The sequence below is a fragment of the Heterocephalus glaber genome, unplaced genomic scaffold (assembly GCF_053883595.1).
Source record: "Heterocephalus glaber isolate CG9 unplaced genomic scaffold, H.glaber_assembly_v1.0 deba00001429, whole genome shotgun sequence".
In the NCBI taxonomy this organism is placed as follows: Eukaryota; Metazoa; Chordata; class Mammalia; order Rodentia; family Bathyergidae; genus Heterocephalus; species Heterocephalus glaber.
The window spans coordinates 23,811,954-23,826,113 of NW_028258294.1; the positions used below are offsets into that span (position 1 = coordinate 23,811,954).

The following is a 14,160-nucleotide window of genomic DNA, read 5'->3' on the forward strand; positions in this document are numbered from 1 at the left end:
TTTACCTGGATATAAGCATTTTGGAATAAAATATAGTTAAACTGTTATTATTGCCAATGATAGTTGCTGTTGTGGTTGGATCCCTGAATAGCTATTTTTTTATAGGACGTCATCTAAGGAAAATAAATCAGCATACAAGTGTGCCTATTATTATAGGTGGCTGGAGCATAAGAGAAGGGCAAATACCTGAATTAAAAGGTTATTACCATAAACAATATGTTGGAAGACCCATACAATTAGAGGGCATGAATGAATACATTTTGAACACCAGAAAAGGAGCAGTAATAAGTATCACAGTTACATAAAACCTTATGTTCTTCACTATAGTTTGGTACCAAAACCATCTTTGTAATAACACTCTCTTTTTTATGACACAGAAATTAAGCTTTTGAAGATGACCAATGTGGACATATTACAATAACATATTTAGAACTTAACCAATGTAAACATTTTACAATAACATATTTAGCGTTTAAACATCAATGATAACCAATGTAATCAATTTATAACATATTTAGTGCTTAAACATCAATGATAACCAATGTAATCAATTTATAACATATTTAGAATTTAAACTTCAATGATAACCAATGTAATCAATTTATAACATATTTAGAATTTAAACATCAATGATAACCAATGTAATCAATTTGTAACATATTGAGAATATTTGTTGTGGTGTGTCTCCCATAAGATTATAAAAATTACTAGGGGGTCCCTTTAGTGAATTAAGACCAGAATAATTATTTTCTGGGTGGCCACTTCTTTATTCACCAAAGGGAGTACCCACAGTCTCTATTTATTTTGACAAACAAGGAATAAGAATATATATATCTTACTTTACAACTGCTTATTGTAATTTGATTATTGTATGTAGGTGACAATACACATTACTTTTATAAAATAAATCTCGGTGGCACTTTGATCAGTTAGCAACCTGGGAAGGAAGGCATGCCTTTAATTTAATAACATTTATCTGTAGGCCAATTTAATAATAGGTGAATATCTTTTAAGAAAAAAAATTTTTTTTTAAAAGGTGAAAAGGAAAAGAGAAAAAAAAAATTGAGCTCAACTGTACAAACACAGACAACAGACAAACATATAAGACAATTTATAAAATTAAAGTGCACTCAAATATATTTGACCAAATTGAATTATAATATCCTTTTTGTGATTATTAGATTTATAATTGTATGACTGGTCAAAAACTTTGGAATAGTCAATTAACAGAGATCTCTTGAGATTAGAATCAGAAGGAATGAAAGCTCTTTTATACCTGTAAATATAAAAAGAGCATTTTGAAGTTGTCCCCCACCTTTATAAATTTTTTACCATAAATCTATAATTATCATTCCTCTGGGGGCATCATCTCAGTCCTGGACCCTGCCATGGATTTGTTGGTTGTCGCTGGTGAGGTGGGTCCCTGAGGTGCAGCTGGCTCATCGCTTTCAGCCAGGGTGCTATCACTCATTTTGCGAGATGTTGGCGGTTCCACCAGTGTGACCCACGGTCTCACGTTCCGGGAAGGCAGCCACAAGGTTTTCTCATTATCTGTTAGGACACAGGCAAAACCTCTCCCCCAAGTTATTAAGGCAGTGGGGCCATTCCACTTACCTGTTTGTACATCTTTCCAAAGGACTTGTGGTTTTTGAGTCTTAACCATGCCATCCATTTGCCAATGGAGCATAGCAGGTGGTTGTGTGGAACCTGCTACAGGATTTAAAAAATTGAGTACAAAAACAGCTAGATCTAAACGAGCTTGTGGAGGCAGCTGATTTCCTTGTGATTGTTTAAGCAATTGATGTTTGAGGGTGGCATGGGCCCTTTCTACTATGGCTTGTCCTTGTGGATTATACGGGATACCAGAACTATGCTTAACATGCCAAATAAAGAATTTTTGGATAAATTTATTAACATATGATGGACCATTGTCAGTTTTAATATTTTTGGGCACTCCCATGGCAGCAAAGGCAGACAAGCAGTGTTGTTGAACATGGTGACCTTTCTCACCAGATTGACATGTGGCCTGTATCATGTGTGAAAATGTATCTATAGAGACATGTACAAATCGAGACTTTCCAAAAGAGGGGACATGTGTCACATCCATCTGCCAAATCATATTGGCAGCTAGGCCTTGAGGGTTAGTTCCCTCAGGAGGAATGGGCCCTGGAATCTGCTGGCAACTAGGACAAGCCATAACTATCTGTCGTGCCTGAGTTCGAGATAGCTGAAAATCATGTTGTAGTGCCTTGGAGTTTTGATGGAATTAACTATGTGATTCCTTAGCCTGATCAAAAGCAGCAAGGAATCCTATAAGCTGATCTGCTTGTGCATTGCCATAGGAAAGGGGCCCAGGAAGGTTCGTATGCGATCGAATATGTCCAATATAAAAGGGAGCGGTTCTTTGACGTATGGCCTTTTGTAATCTTAAAAACAGGTTTAATAATTTGGGTTCTAAGGTAGAGCGAACCATAGCTCCTTCCAATCTTTGAGTCAAACAAACTGCATAAAAAGAATCACTTAAAATATTGAGGGGTTTGGGAGGGAAAGTTTTCAATCACAAATAAAATGGCTAGCAACTCTGACCGCTGAGCAGAGAGACCAGGTGTAGGCAACACGTAACTAAAGGAAGAGCTCCAAATTGCTGCTTGGCCCTTTGAGGAGCCATCAGTGAAATAGGTTGAGGCACCTTGTAATGGCTGAAATTGAGTAATCTTGGGGAGAATAAACTCATGTCATGAAAAAAGCTGAAACAGAGGATCACTAGGGTAATGATTATCTATGTGTTCAATGAAATCTGCAAAGGCTACTTGCCAATATAAAGCAGTCTGTAGCAGCATCTGCATTTGATCCTTATCAATTGGGATAATGATGAAATGAGGGTCAGCACCAAATAACTGTCGGGTACATTACGTCCCAAGGAAACTATTTTTGCAATTCGTTCTAGATATAATTGTAGAGATTTCACTAATTGGTTAGATAAAAACAACCATTCCATGGGAAAGACCCGTTTCTCATACCATTGCCCTATTAAGCCTGTAGGTGAGTGAGGGGTGTTAAGCACAAACAAATAAACTGGATAATTAGAGTTGATACGAAAAACCTGACAGTTATGTATGCTTTGTTCTAGTAATTGTAACTCCTTTTGTGCCTCCAGAGTTAATTTTCGAGGGGAATTAAGATCAGAATCTCCCTGTAATATTTTGTATGAATTTTGCAATTGAAAAGTTGCTATCCCTATCTTAGGCCTAATTCAATTAATATCACCTAATAATTTTTGAAAATCATTTAATGTTTTTAATTTTTCTGTTCTAAATTGTATCTTTTGTGGCTTAACCGATCGTTCTGATAACAAGGTACCCAGGTAAATATAAGGCTCAGATAGTTGAACTTTTTCAGGTGCTATGCACAATCCAAAACGCACTAAATCCTTCTTTGCAAAAGCAAAGGCCTGTAAAAGTAGCTGTTGTGTATTTGCAGAGATTAGTATGTCATCTATATAATGTGTTAAATATACAGTAGGGAATAATTTACGAGTAGCTTGAAGAGCCTGTGCTACAAAAAGCTGACAGAATGTGGGGCTGTTAGCCATTCCTTGAGGCAACACGGTCCACTGAAAGCACTTCATTGGTTCTTTAAAATTCATGCTAGGTACTGAAAAGGCAAATCGAGGTCCGTCACTTGGCCACAAAGGAATGTTAAAGAAGCAGTCTTTTAAATCTATAATTATAAGCGGCCACTTCTGGGGGATTGCCACTGGGTTCAGTAAGCCAGGTTGCAGTGCTCCCATTGGAATGAGGCTTGCATTAACTACATGTAAGTCCTGAAGCAAACGCCATTTGCCTGACCTTTTAGGAATAACAAAGATAGGTGTGTTCCAAGGGCTCACAGATGGTTCTAAATGCCCCTTGTTAACTTGCTCTAATATGAGTTGTTGTAGAATGGTTAGTTTCTCCTGTGGTAGGGGCCACTGATTAACCCAAATGGGATCATTTGATTTCCATTGTAAAGGCAAGGCTGCCTTGGGTGGAGAAACTTTTTCAATAGCCCCAACTAAAAATTTTTGATCATATCCAATTCCAAAGCGATTATTTTTTTGTTTCTGTTCTATAGGCTGTGTTGTTCCCTGAAGTTGCTTGCCCAATCCTTTTCCTGGTTCATATCCCATTTTAGACATCATCTGTTGGCCCGGTGAAGTTTCAGGGGGCAAAGTATTCACTACAATTCTCCATTCTTCCAACAAATCTCTGCTCCATAAGTTTACAGGTATGGGAGCTATGTAAGGACAAATATATCCCAATTGACCATCAGGCCCTTCATAAGGCAGAGGAATGGAGCTTTGTAAAACTTGTTGGGAGGTGCCAAGGCCTACCAGAGATGTTTTAGTTGGTTTTTTCCCCCAAGATGATGGCCAAAAACATGTGCCAATCACGGACACATCCGCGCCTGTGTCTATCAATCCTGTAAAGAATTTGCCATTCAATTTAATTTTGCACATGGGGCAGTTTTTGGAAATCTCTTGGGTGAAGTAAACTTCTTGAGGAATTTCTGGCTGAGGGCCCTCTTGGGAATTTTTAAGGCTAACATTATTTAATTGTGGTTTAGGCAAGAGCAACAATTGTGCAATATAATCTTGTTCTATTACCCAAAGTCCTGTGGAGCTAACAGGAACACACAATTCCGAGGTACAATCAGAATCAACAATAGCTGGAATAACAGTAATGCCTTTCAAAGTTAGAATTTTCCAAGTATCAAGCCAATGGTTCCGGGGGGTGGGGGGTCCATGAATTCCTGTGGGGACAGATACCAGAGTCTCACCTCCCAGTAGGTGAACTCTGAGCAGCAGGAAGATCTATTCCTGAGCTCCCCAGTGTTCCCCTGATGAGGGAAGAAATGTCCCTCCGGACACCCATGCTGTCTGATTTTGTACTTGTGCATGGGTCTGAACCGGGTACTGCTGATTCAGGGGGACTGGAGCCTCCTGGCCCCGATCTCCTATAGTTTCCTGGGCCCAATTTCCATTTTCCTCACAGCAGTGTGCCATCCTTATCATATTTGGAGTGGCAGGCTTTAGCCCAGTGAATGCCTTTTCGACAGCGAGGGCAAAGGCTAGGTGGTAACTTATTTTCTCTGGATGTCTGACCTAGTGGCTCTGGGTCAGCTTGTAAAGCCCCTTTCATTTTGCAGTTTTTTCTGAGATGCCCCAATTTTCCACAATTGAAACATTTTAAATCACTGTGTGTACCGCGTAAATGTTGGGAGATGGCTTGAGCCATCAGAGCCACATTGTGTGAAGGAGACCCAACATTTTGGCATGCCTTAATATATGCTCCAAGATCTTTAGAGGAGTGAACAGGATTTATTGCCTGTTTGCAATCCATATTAGCATTTTCATAGGCTAGCTGTAAGATCAGGATGTCTGCTGCCTGGGAATTAGAAATCTGTCTCCTAACACTTTGTTGTAATCTTGCTACAAATTCCGTGTAAGTCTCCACTGGCCCTTGCATAATTTGAGTGAAAGATTCTGTCTGCGCACCATCAACTGGCACAGAACCCCAAGCCCTCCACAGGAGGTCCTCTAGCTGGCGGAAGAGTAATGCTGGGCAACAGGCCTGCCTGCTTAAATCTGAAAAGTCACCTGTGCCCAATAACATGTTGATAGTAACTTCTCTCGACTGAGCATCTCCCTGAGCATTTTTATGAGCCTGTTCCCTGATTAAAGAACGAAGTTCCACCTCAAAGTGGAGATACTGAGCTGGGGATAGGCACGTTTTTGCAAGGTGAAAAACGTCATGAGGAACCAGAGAATAAGTCTGAAGTACATTGTCCAACAAACCCACTGTATAGGGGCTTTGGACACCATTAGTTAGCACACTCTGCCTGAGGTCCTTTAGGATATTAAAATCAAATGAGGCATGAACATACATGTCCACCTCTGAGTTGTCAGGATCAGGCAAAACTGAGACAGGAAAGCACAAAGGGTCTCCCACTATCTTGCCTGATGTCACAGCCTTTTGCAGGGTACGGCGATAGGGAGTGGCCCCAGAAGAGGGCTTCACAAGAGGGGCAGCTAGACCTTTGTGAGATGGCTGAGGGGCTAGAGAGTTAGGGTCTTCCTCAGCACACTGTGGTGGTGGAGCAGAAGCCGCAGTGAGATGAAAGCAAACCGGAGAAGAAGCCAAACAAGGGGAAGCCTGGACAGAAAGGTTGGTGGGGGGAGGGGTAGCAGAGGTTTCCTGAACTGACTGAGAGAATTTGAGAGCAGAGTGGACTAAGGCCCAAGTCGGGAGCGTTCGGGGGGGGGGGGAGACGATCACCCCTTCACCGAGCCTCACGGAGAATGGTACCTACACGTTCCCATGCTATTAAGTTAGGTGTCCCTTCCTGGGGAAAAGATGGGACATACATTTGTATGTCTTTTAACAAACCTATCACAGCACCCTTAGGTACTGGGTACATAGCTTGCTTTAACAGCGACTTAAGTAATTTGGCAAAGTTATGCTGTTCTGTTGACAGAGAGTGACCCATAGTTGTAACTCAGCAAAGATAGAAAATTATCCCCAGCTGGACACACTTAGCACCAGTGTCCCTCATCCGAGTCCGGAAATCGTCCTGGGAGATCCGTGTGTTGTCTCTTTTACTCGAGTTTGTCTCACAGGCGAGTTCACTTGTGGATCCGATTCCATCCACGTTGGGCGCCAAATGTAGGGAACAGGGGAAGGGGATGTTACCAGAACCTCTGCAGTAAGTCCTAGTCTCCTGCGAGCCACGGCAGCATACGGCGAATTACAGGAAAGGTAGACAAATGAGACTGAGAAGAAGCTGAGCTTTGGGTCTGATCAGTGCTGCTCTAGGCGGCAAAGACAAGAAACCCTAGCTTGCAGCACCTTTTATTTAGTACATCCAAAGAAACAAATGTAACAAATGAATAATGTAGATTTCAGTATCATATTGGGATGAACAAGGTGTAACAAAAGACTGGGTGGGGGCGGTGGAAATCTAAGAACAATGAGGAACTATGCAGATGAAGATTTAGTTCCTCCCAGGAACTACACAGATGAAGATTTGGTTCCTCCCAGGGGGTCTCCCACAGGTGTGGTCTTGTCCTGGAGGATTACAGCATCATAGGATCATTGAGATCTCCCTTGTGACCTGAGGCCAAAATGGAAGTATGTCTTGGAGTGTTATTGCTGGCCTGTAGGCAGGAGAACTAGGCCTACTCAAATGATTTTTCCCTAGAATTATGTAGCATTGCTCCCAACAGTTAAGGAATGAGGGTGAAAAGCCAATGGATTAAGAAGATATGTAAAATTAATACTGGGTGGACTGAGCTTGGTTGTCTGGATTTGTAGTCCTAGCTACTCAGAAGCTTGGGGCATGAGGATCCCTTGAGCTGAGGTGTTCAAAGCCAGCCTGGGTAACTTGCTAAGACCCTATTTTAAAAAATAAATAAATAAAAAAAAAATTCTGGTGACAGAGGTAATGGGAAAGTCAGAAGGAGTAAGTTTCCAGAAAAAATGTATTTTTCAGTTTTTAAAAAGATCTTAATTGGCTTTATTTTTTTATTTTAGCGTTGGGCAACATTTCATTCCATAAAATAGAGTATTTCTGGGAAAGATGAGTTGTTAATCAGCATATGTATTAGTTTCATGGAATGATTTAAGAAATCAAAGAGGGCCGAGGATTTAGCTCAGTGGTTCCACCGCCTGCCTTGGAAGCTCAAGGACCCGAGTTCGAACCCCAGTACCAAAAAAACAAAAACAAAAGAAATCCCAGAAATGTAATTAGGTTATTTTGAGTTGACTAGGTGAATGAGGTGACCTAGATACAGTACTCTAGGTATGTAAAAAACAAATTACAGAACCTTCTTATGTTTTAGAGCTTAAAATCAAACACACATGTTCCAGATGAGAAAAATGAACTTGAGCTGAGTGAAGTGGTTAGGGTCTCTAGATCCCAGGAATTCTGGGCCAGTCTAAACAAAATAGTGAGAACCTGGGTCTTAAAAAAAAAAAAAATGAGTGAATGAATGAATAAGTAAATCAGTAAATAAATGAACCTGTAGGTTCTACAGCATATGATGTGGCATTTTTTCTTTTTTGGGGAGTGGAGTGGAGCTTGATCCCTGATCCTAGTGCATGCTAAGGCATTGAGTTACTTCATCAGCCCACGTTCATTTTATTGCACTCTAGCAGTCAGATGCATTGGATGTTACTTGAATTAAGTAATCATCTTTGCCTTCAAAATACAGGTTTCCCTTATGGGCAACAAATCTTCACAGACTTTACTGGAGTTTGTTGTCCCTCTAGCTCTAACACTTTTCTCTGGTCAGAGGAGTAGTCTCTACTCATCACTTTTTATTTACTTTGTCGTTTTCTCTTTAACCCTTTGCAGTTAAATTTGTGCTACTCAGCTAAAAAAAATCGGTGATTTTCTTTTTGTTTTTTTTTCTTCTCAACTTTTACACTTGACACTATAGACTGCCTGGTCCTTCAGTCTCTGGTTCTGTGGTTTGATCTAGTTTTATTCTGGTTTCACTCTACCCCACCCCCTGCAGGGCTGAGGAATCAACCAAGGGCCTTGTGTGTGCTAGGCAGGTGTTGTACTACTAAGTTACATAAGCTACATCCCCAGCATCTATTCTGATTCTAATACTCAGACTTTTACAGAAATTCTTGAAATGTGTCATTCTTGAGCTCTGTGCTCCCAAACTTGTTCCCCCCACCCACCCACCCCATTCTGTGTGGCTGTGGGACTGATGGTTGCAGGTTGTGTTTCAAGTATTTCATTCTCCACCCTTATTCTCTCCGATTCCTTGGCTTTGGGGTCTTCTCTATATTCTTCTCCTTTTTTTGGTTTTTGTTTTTTTGAGACAGGGTCTCCTTTTGTATTTCAGGCTTGCCCTGAACTTGCTATGTAGCCCAGGCTGGCCTCAAACTTGTAGTTCTCCTTCCTCAGCCTCCCAAGTGCTGGGATTACAGGTTCGTGCCACCATGCCCAGTTTATATTCTTTTTCTTTTGGTCTTTAACGGCTTAAGTGTGCCAGTGCCTTCCTGTTGCTGATTTCCTTATTGACTGACTATCCCTTGGTCTTAGCTGTTTGTCACTTGTGTATTTTATTCTCTGCACTAAATTGTTTCACATGGAATTCTTTGTTTTCATGGTTGAATCCCGGTGGATGCACTCATTTTTTTTTTTTTTCTCCTTTCTTATTTTCCCTCTCTCTCTGTACATTCTCTAGCTTCAGTCCCTGGGCCTTTATTTTTCTGCAGGCCAAAGGAACAGTCAGAATGTTACAGTAATCAAACAAGTAGTGATAGTAATGTGGTGAGGTAATTAACACAGATGTGGACAGGTTCAAGCAATGAGAATATGTTAGCATGTGTTGAACTGACCGGTTCTGAGGGGCTGAGACTCAGAAGTGACGTCTAATTTTTAGGGCCCAGCCTTGAGCATGTTGGTGGCCAGGGGAGGTTTTCACTGAGGAACAGATTTTGGGGTAGAAAGTGATGAGCTGAATTTTGGACTTGTCTTTGGGGTTGTCTGTTTAGATGAAAGGGTCGGTCTGATACAGAAGAGAACTAGGTGAAAGGCGGATTTGGGAGTCATCATAGATGGCAGTGACATCCATGAGCTTATCTGGAGCATTTCAGGGACAGGCAAAGCACAGTGACTCAGGAAACCATGGCAGTGTTGTGTCCCCTGAATGCTACAGGAGCAATCTGTTCAGGAGGGAAAGTTTATTAGTTTCCTAGGGCTGCATATATCACAGATTGGGCAGCTTAAAGTGGTGGAAGTGTGCTCTCTTATAGTCTGGAGACTATCGGGGTGGCAACGTGGCCCTGCTCCCTCTTCCTCCTTAGGGGCTTCCTACTCACCAGGGGTTATATGCGTGCGCCACCACACCAAGTTTTCTTTTTCTATAATTTAACTCTCTTTTGTGTCTGCCCTTGATGATCTCATTTTAACTTGATTACCTCTGTAAAGACCCTATTTCCAAACAAAGTGAAGTTCTGAGGTACTGGGGGTTATTGCTGCTTCTTTTTTGGGAGGACACAATTTAACCTGTATAGCCAGGTGTACAGCTGAGAGAGGCTGAGGCAGGATGATCATCATGTTCAAGGCCAGCCTGGGCTACATAATGAGTTCAAGGCCATCCTGAACTATAAAGCAAGGTCCTGTCTCATGAAAACAAAACAACCCCCCCAAAAAACCCAAAAACAATTCAACCCATACAGAGATTACTGATATCAACAATTTGTCAACAGTGTCAAAATTTAACATACTAGAGTGATCATACAAGATTTTAACAAGGGCCGGGGATTTAGCTCAGTGGTTCCGATGCCAGCCTCTCAAGCTCAAGGTCCCAAGTTCGATCCCTGGTACCAAAAAAAAAAAAAAAAAAAGATTTTAACAAAGGAGTTTCATAGATGAAATCCATAAAACAAACGAATACCTAAAATGAAAAACTTTGACTGAAATTAGCATAATTAATATGCAGAGACATTCATAAAGTCATGAAGAAATGCAAATTTGAGATGTGGTTTATGTAAAGGAATTTTTCTTTTATAGATACTATGCATAAAGCATTTTGAGTTTTGCAAATCTCTATCCTAAGAAGTTGAAAAGTTTAAAAATGATTTATTTGCTTTTCTTAAAATATTTCCTTGAAAAGGGTCACTGCATTGATTTTTACAGTACCTTTGACACACAGATGTTACCTGTGGATTTTTTGTCTTCTGTTGGTTCACAAAGGAGCTATAAAAATTTAGTGTCAATGGTCTTGATCAGTGAAGGATATAAGCAAATAATGACTAAAAATCAATGCAATACTTTGAATAGAGTAATTGTCTTGGTTCTTAAATTTCATTACTGTTTTTAATAAAGTAAATATTTACTGTAGTGTAGAAGCCAAAATGAGCAGGCTCTGGAGTCAGACTGTCTGGATTTAGAAGCCCAACTCTGCCTTTCGCTGGCCATGTGACTGTGGGCAGCTGCTTGACCATGAGGCTTCTGAATCCTCATCTGTAAAAAGACAGTAATAGATGCCCATGGCTGTTTTTAACTTTAAAATAGTCCAGATTCCTGTTTGTATCTACCTCTTCAATCACCTTCCTAGAATTAGCCACTTGAACTTTTGTTTTTTGAGACAGGGTCTCGCTATGTAGTTCAGGCTGGCCTTTAACTCACTATGCTACCCAGGTTGGCCTCAAACTCATGACCATCCTCCTGCCTCAGCTTCCTGAGTGCTGGGTTTACAGGTTTCAGGAGTGCGCCACCACACCCAGCTCAGAGTGGTGTTTTTATAGTAGCCATCAGTGGCTGGTGAGTGTACAGACCAGATCCTTAGGTGGGACGGGGTTCAGGACAAAGGCAGCTAGTGTGGCTGGCCCAGACGAAGAGTGATGTGGAAGGGAAGTGTTTGGAAGGGAACCCAGGGGGCAGATCTTGCAAGGCCTTGTAGAAGGTAAAGAAAGGGTTTGGATATCATTCCAAGATCAATGGAAAACCACCAAGGGATTTTAAGCAGGGGAGTGATGTGACCTGCTTTACTATCTAAAACTGGGTAGGCTGTGGAGATGAGTCAGGGGAAGCAAGATTAAGTAGTAGAAAACAGGAGCAAGAGAGTGGCTTCGACTTGGTGGCTGTAGTATAAATGGAAGCAGCATGGAAGAGTTTAGGTATGTTTGGACAGAGCACTCACAATATCTATAATAGAATATTTTGGTTTTAGGGACTGAGATAAAGGGTAATTTTGGCTTGTGTACCTGAGGTAGAGAATAATGAGAAGAAACTGGTTTCCTACAGGGAGAAATTGAGGCAGGTGACTTAGTTAGACATTCAGCTGAAACTATAAAGTTGGCACTTGGATACATGAATCTGGTGGTCAATTAAGAGGTCCAAACTGGAGAGAAATTTGGAAACCATCCACACATAAATGCCACTTAAAGCACTGAGACCAGATTGTGATTATCTAAGGAAGCAGTGAAGTTGGATATCAAGGGACTGGAACAAAGTCCTGGGCATTCCAGCATTTGGAGGTTGGGAAAGGGAAGGTAAAATGTTAAAGGTACAGAATATAACTAGGGAGGCAGGAGGGAAACCACAAGATAGTCTTACAATGGAAACCAGTAAGAGAGGGTTTCCATAGTGATTCTCATTTCCCCATTTCATTCTCACAATATGTGGAGGGTGTCTGAGAAACCCAAGGTGAAGTGAGTCCAAATAACTTGGGTGAAAGTAGTCAGCTTGGAAGTCCAGGCTCTTAACTATTCTGTATACTCCCTAAAGAAGAAAGGTGAGTTCAGTGTTGCTTGAAGGGTTGAAATATAGTGAGGTATTTTTTTGTTTTTAGTGTATATATATGTGTGTGTGTGTGTATTTGTACCAATGTGTGTATATAAAAAATATTGATGGCTTTTCTTGGTATGGTGAAGCACACAGAATTGTGAAGAGAACCATTTATATATACATATATATATATAAATGTATATAAATTTTCTTTATTGTTCAGTATATATTGTCATATGTATGCTTACATATGTTCCATAAAAATACTGTTGTTTGCTTACAAATAAATATTCACACTGGGGCTTTTTGTGTGAAGGCCATACAGTTCTCAACCTAGCACTGATGACTTCAGAGATATCTCCAGAGCTCACAGACCACTGGTTCAAAGTCTGTTAAGAGTTTTTTTGATTTTGCTGTACAGACATGTTGACCTTGATCAGAGCTAACAGTGGTAAAGTGGCAGAGACAAAAGTCACTCTGAATGAATTGAACAGTAAACTAAGAAATGAGGTGAAAGTTAAGCTGAAATGTGGGTCAAAGGACATTTGTTTTTACTTGTTTTGTTTTGTAAGACAGGAACTTGCTAGGCAGCCCAGGCTAGCCTCAAACTCATGGTTTTTCAACCTCTGCCTCCCAAGTGCTGGGCTTACAGGCCTGTGTTGCCAGTCTCGGCCCTTGTTTTCCAGATGGGAGGACTTTCCATGCTTATGGAGTGATCTAGAAGTAAAAGAGAGAAATGATGTGAGGAGGAAATGATGACTGAAGACGTGCTACTTTGAAAAGGCAACTGGAGATAGGATTCAAAGCAAAGTGGAGAGATCAAGGGAACCTTCAGCTAAACTGCACTAGAAACTTAAAAGTGGCTTAGTAAGTAAGCAACAATCTCTCACAAGACTAGCTCAGGCTTGTGTGCATGTATGAGCGCACACGTGTGCTGGGGATTGAACCCAGGGCTTCACACATGCTACGAACATCTACATCCCCTCCACTCCACCCCCAGCCCAGAAAGGGAAATTGTTGGAGAGGTACAAAAGAACTCTTGGACATTCAAGAACAGGAAATAAGGTGCAGCTGGCCTTGCCAGAACCTGAGTGAGAATACCGAGGTGTCTTCTTTGGACTCTGGTAGTATACCACCTTCACTTGTTCTCTGAACACAGCTCCTGTGACTCTTCAGCTTAGGTTCCCACCACCAACCTAGCTGATCCAGTCTCTTAGATGCCGGCTACAGTCAGTCCAGTCCATTCTTGGTCTCATCAGTTCTGGCTAGAGGGGAACAGAGGAGTCACTTTGTGAGTTTGTAGGGTTACACCTTCTGGAGCCCTGTAAGAAGGGACTATGGGGCTGGGGTTTTAGCTCAGTGGTTCCACTGCCTGCCTTGCAAGCAAAAGGTCCCAAGTTGGATCCCCTGTACAAAAAAAAAAGGGAATATGTTTTGAGAGGTAATGACAGCCATGTTTACTATATGTAGGAACCTTTTTTTTTTTAAATTAAATTCTTTTATTGGTACATTGTAGGTATACAACACAATTACATTTCTCATTGGGGAAAGCTACAGGACCTTAGCAAGGACACCCTGGTGTATTGAGACAGGGTCTTGCTATATAATTTAGGCTGAGCTTGAACTTGCAGTGATCCACCTGACTCAGCCTCCAGAGTGCTGGGATTACAGGTGTGCAACACCATGCCTATCCTATATGTAGGTACTTTTTATTTAAAGTTAGAGCACAGATAATGTGGTAGCATCTTTTTAGATAAATAGGTTATATAGAAGCAATAGGCCCATTTACTGTATATGATGTGTGAAGGGTGTGCTTCTTTTGCACAGCTGATCTTCAAACATACATCTGTTGAGTAGATGCACTGGGAC

At 41.1% G+C, this 14,160-nt stretch overlaps 2 protein-coding genes across 9 annotated transcripts in view; one reads left to right on the top strand and one right to left on the bottom strand.

Moving 5' to 3' along the window:
• The window catches only part of Acat1 (acetyl-CoA acetyltransferase 1), a 43,968-nt gene that overhangs the window by 9,231 nt on the left and 20,577 nt on the right, over positions 1–14,160 (top strand). The gene's annotated exons all lie outside the window — the stretch shown is intronic.
• Npat (nuclear protein, coactivator of histone transcription) overlaps positions 6,807–14,160 on the bottom strand; it is an 81,901-nt gene continuing 74,547 nt past the window's right edge. For 3 of the 8 annotated variants that reach the window (XM_087212169.1, XM_004856513.4, XM_021237858.2), the window contains one exon: positions 6,807–13,556. The gene's annotated coding sequence lies outside the window, so the exon portion shown is untranslated. The remainder of the gene's footprint in view (positions 13,557–14,160) is intronic. The other 5 variants (XM_087212174.1, XM_087212172.1, XM_087212173.1 and 2 more) reach the window with 5 other exon arrangements.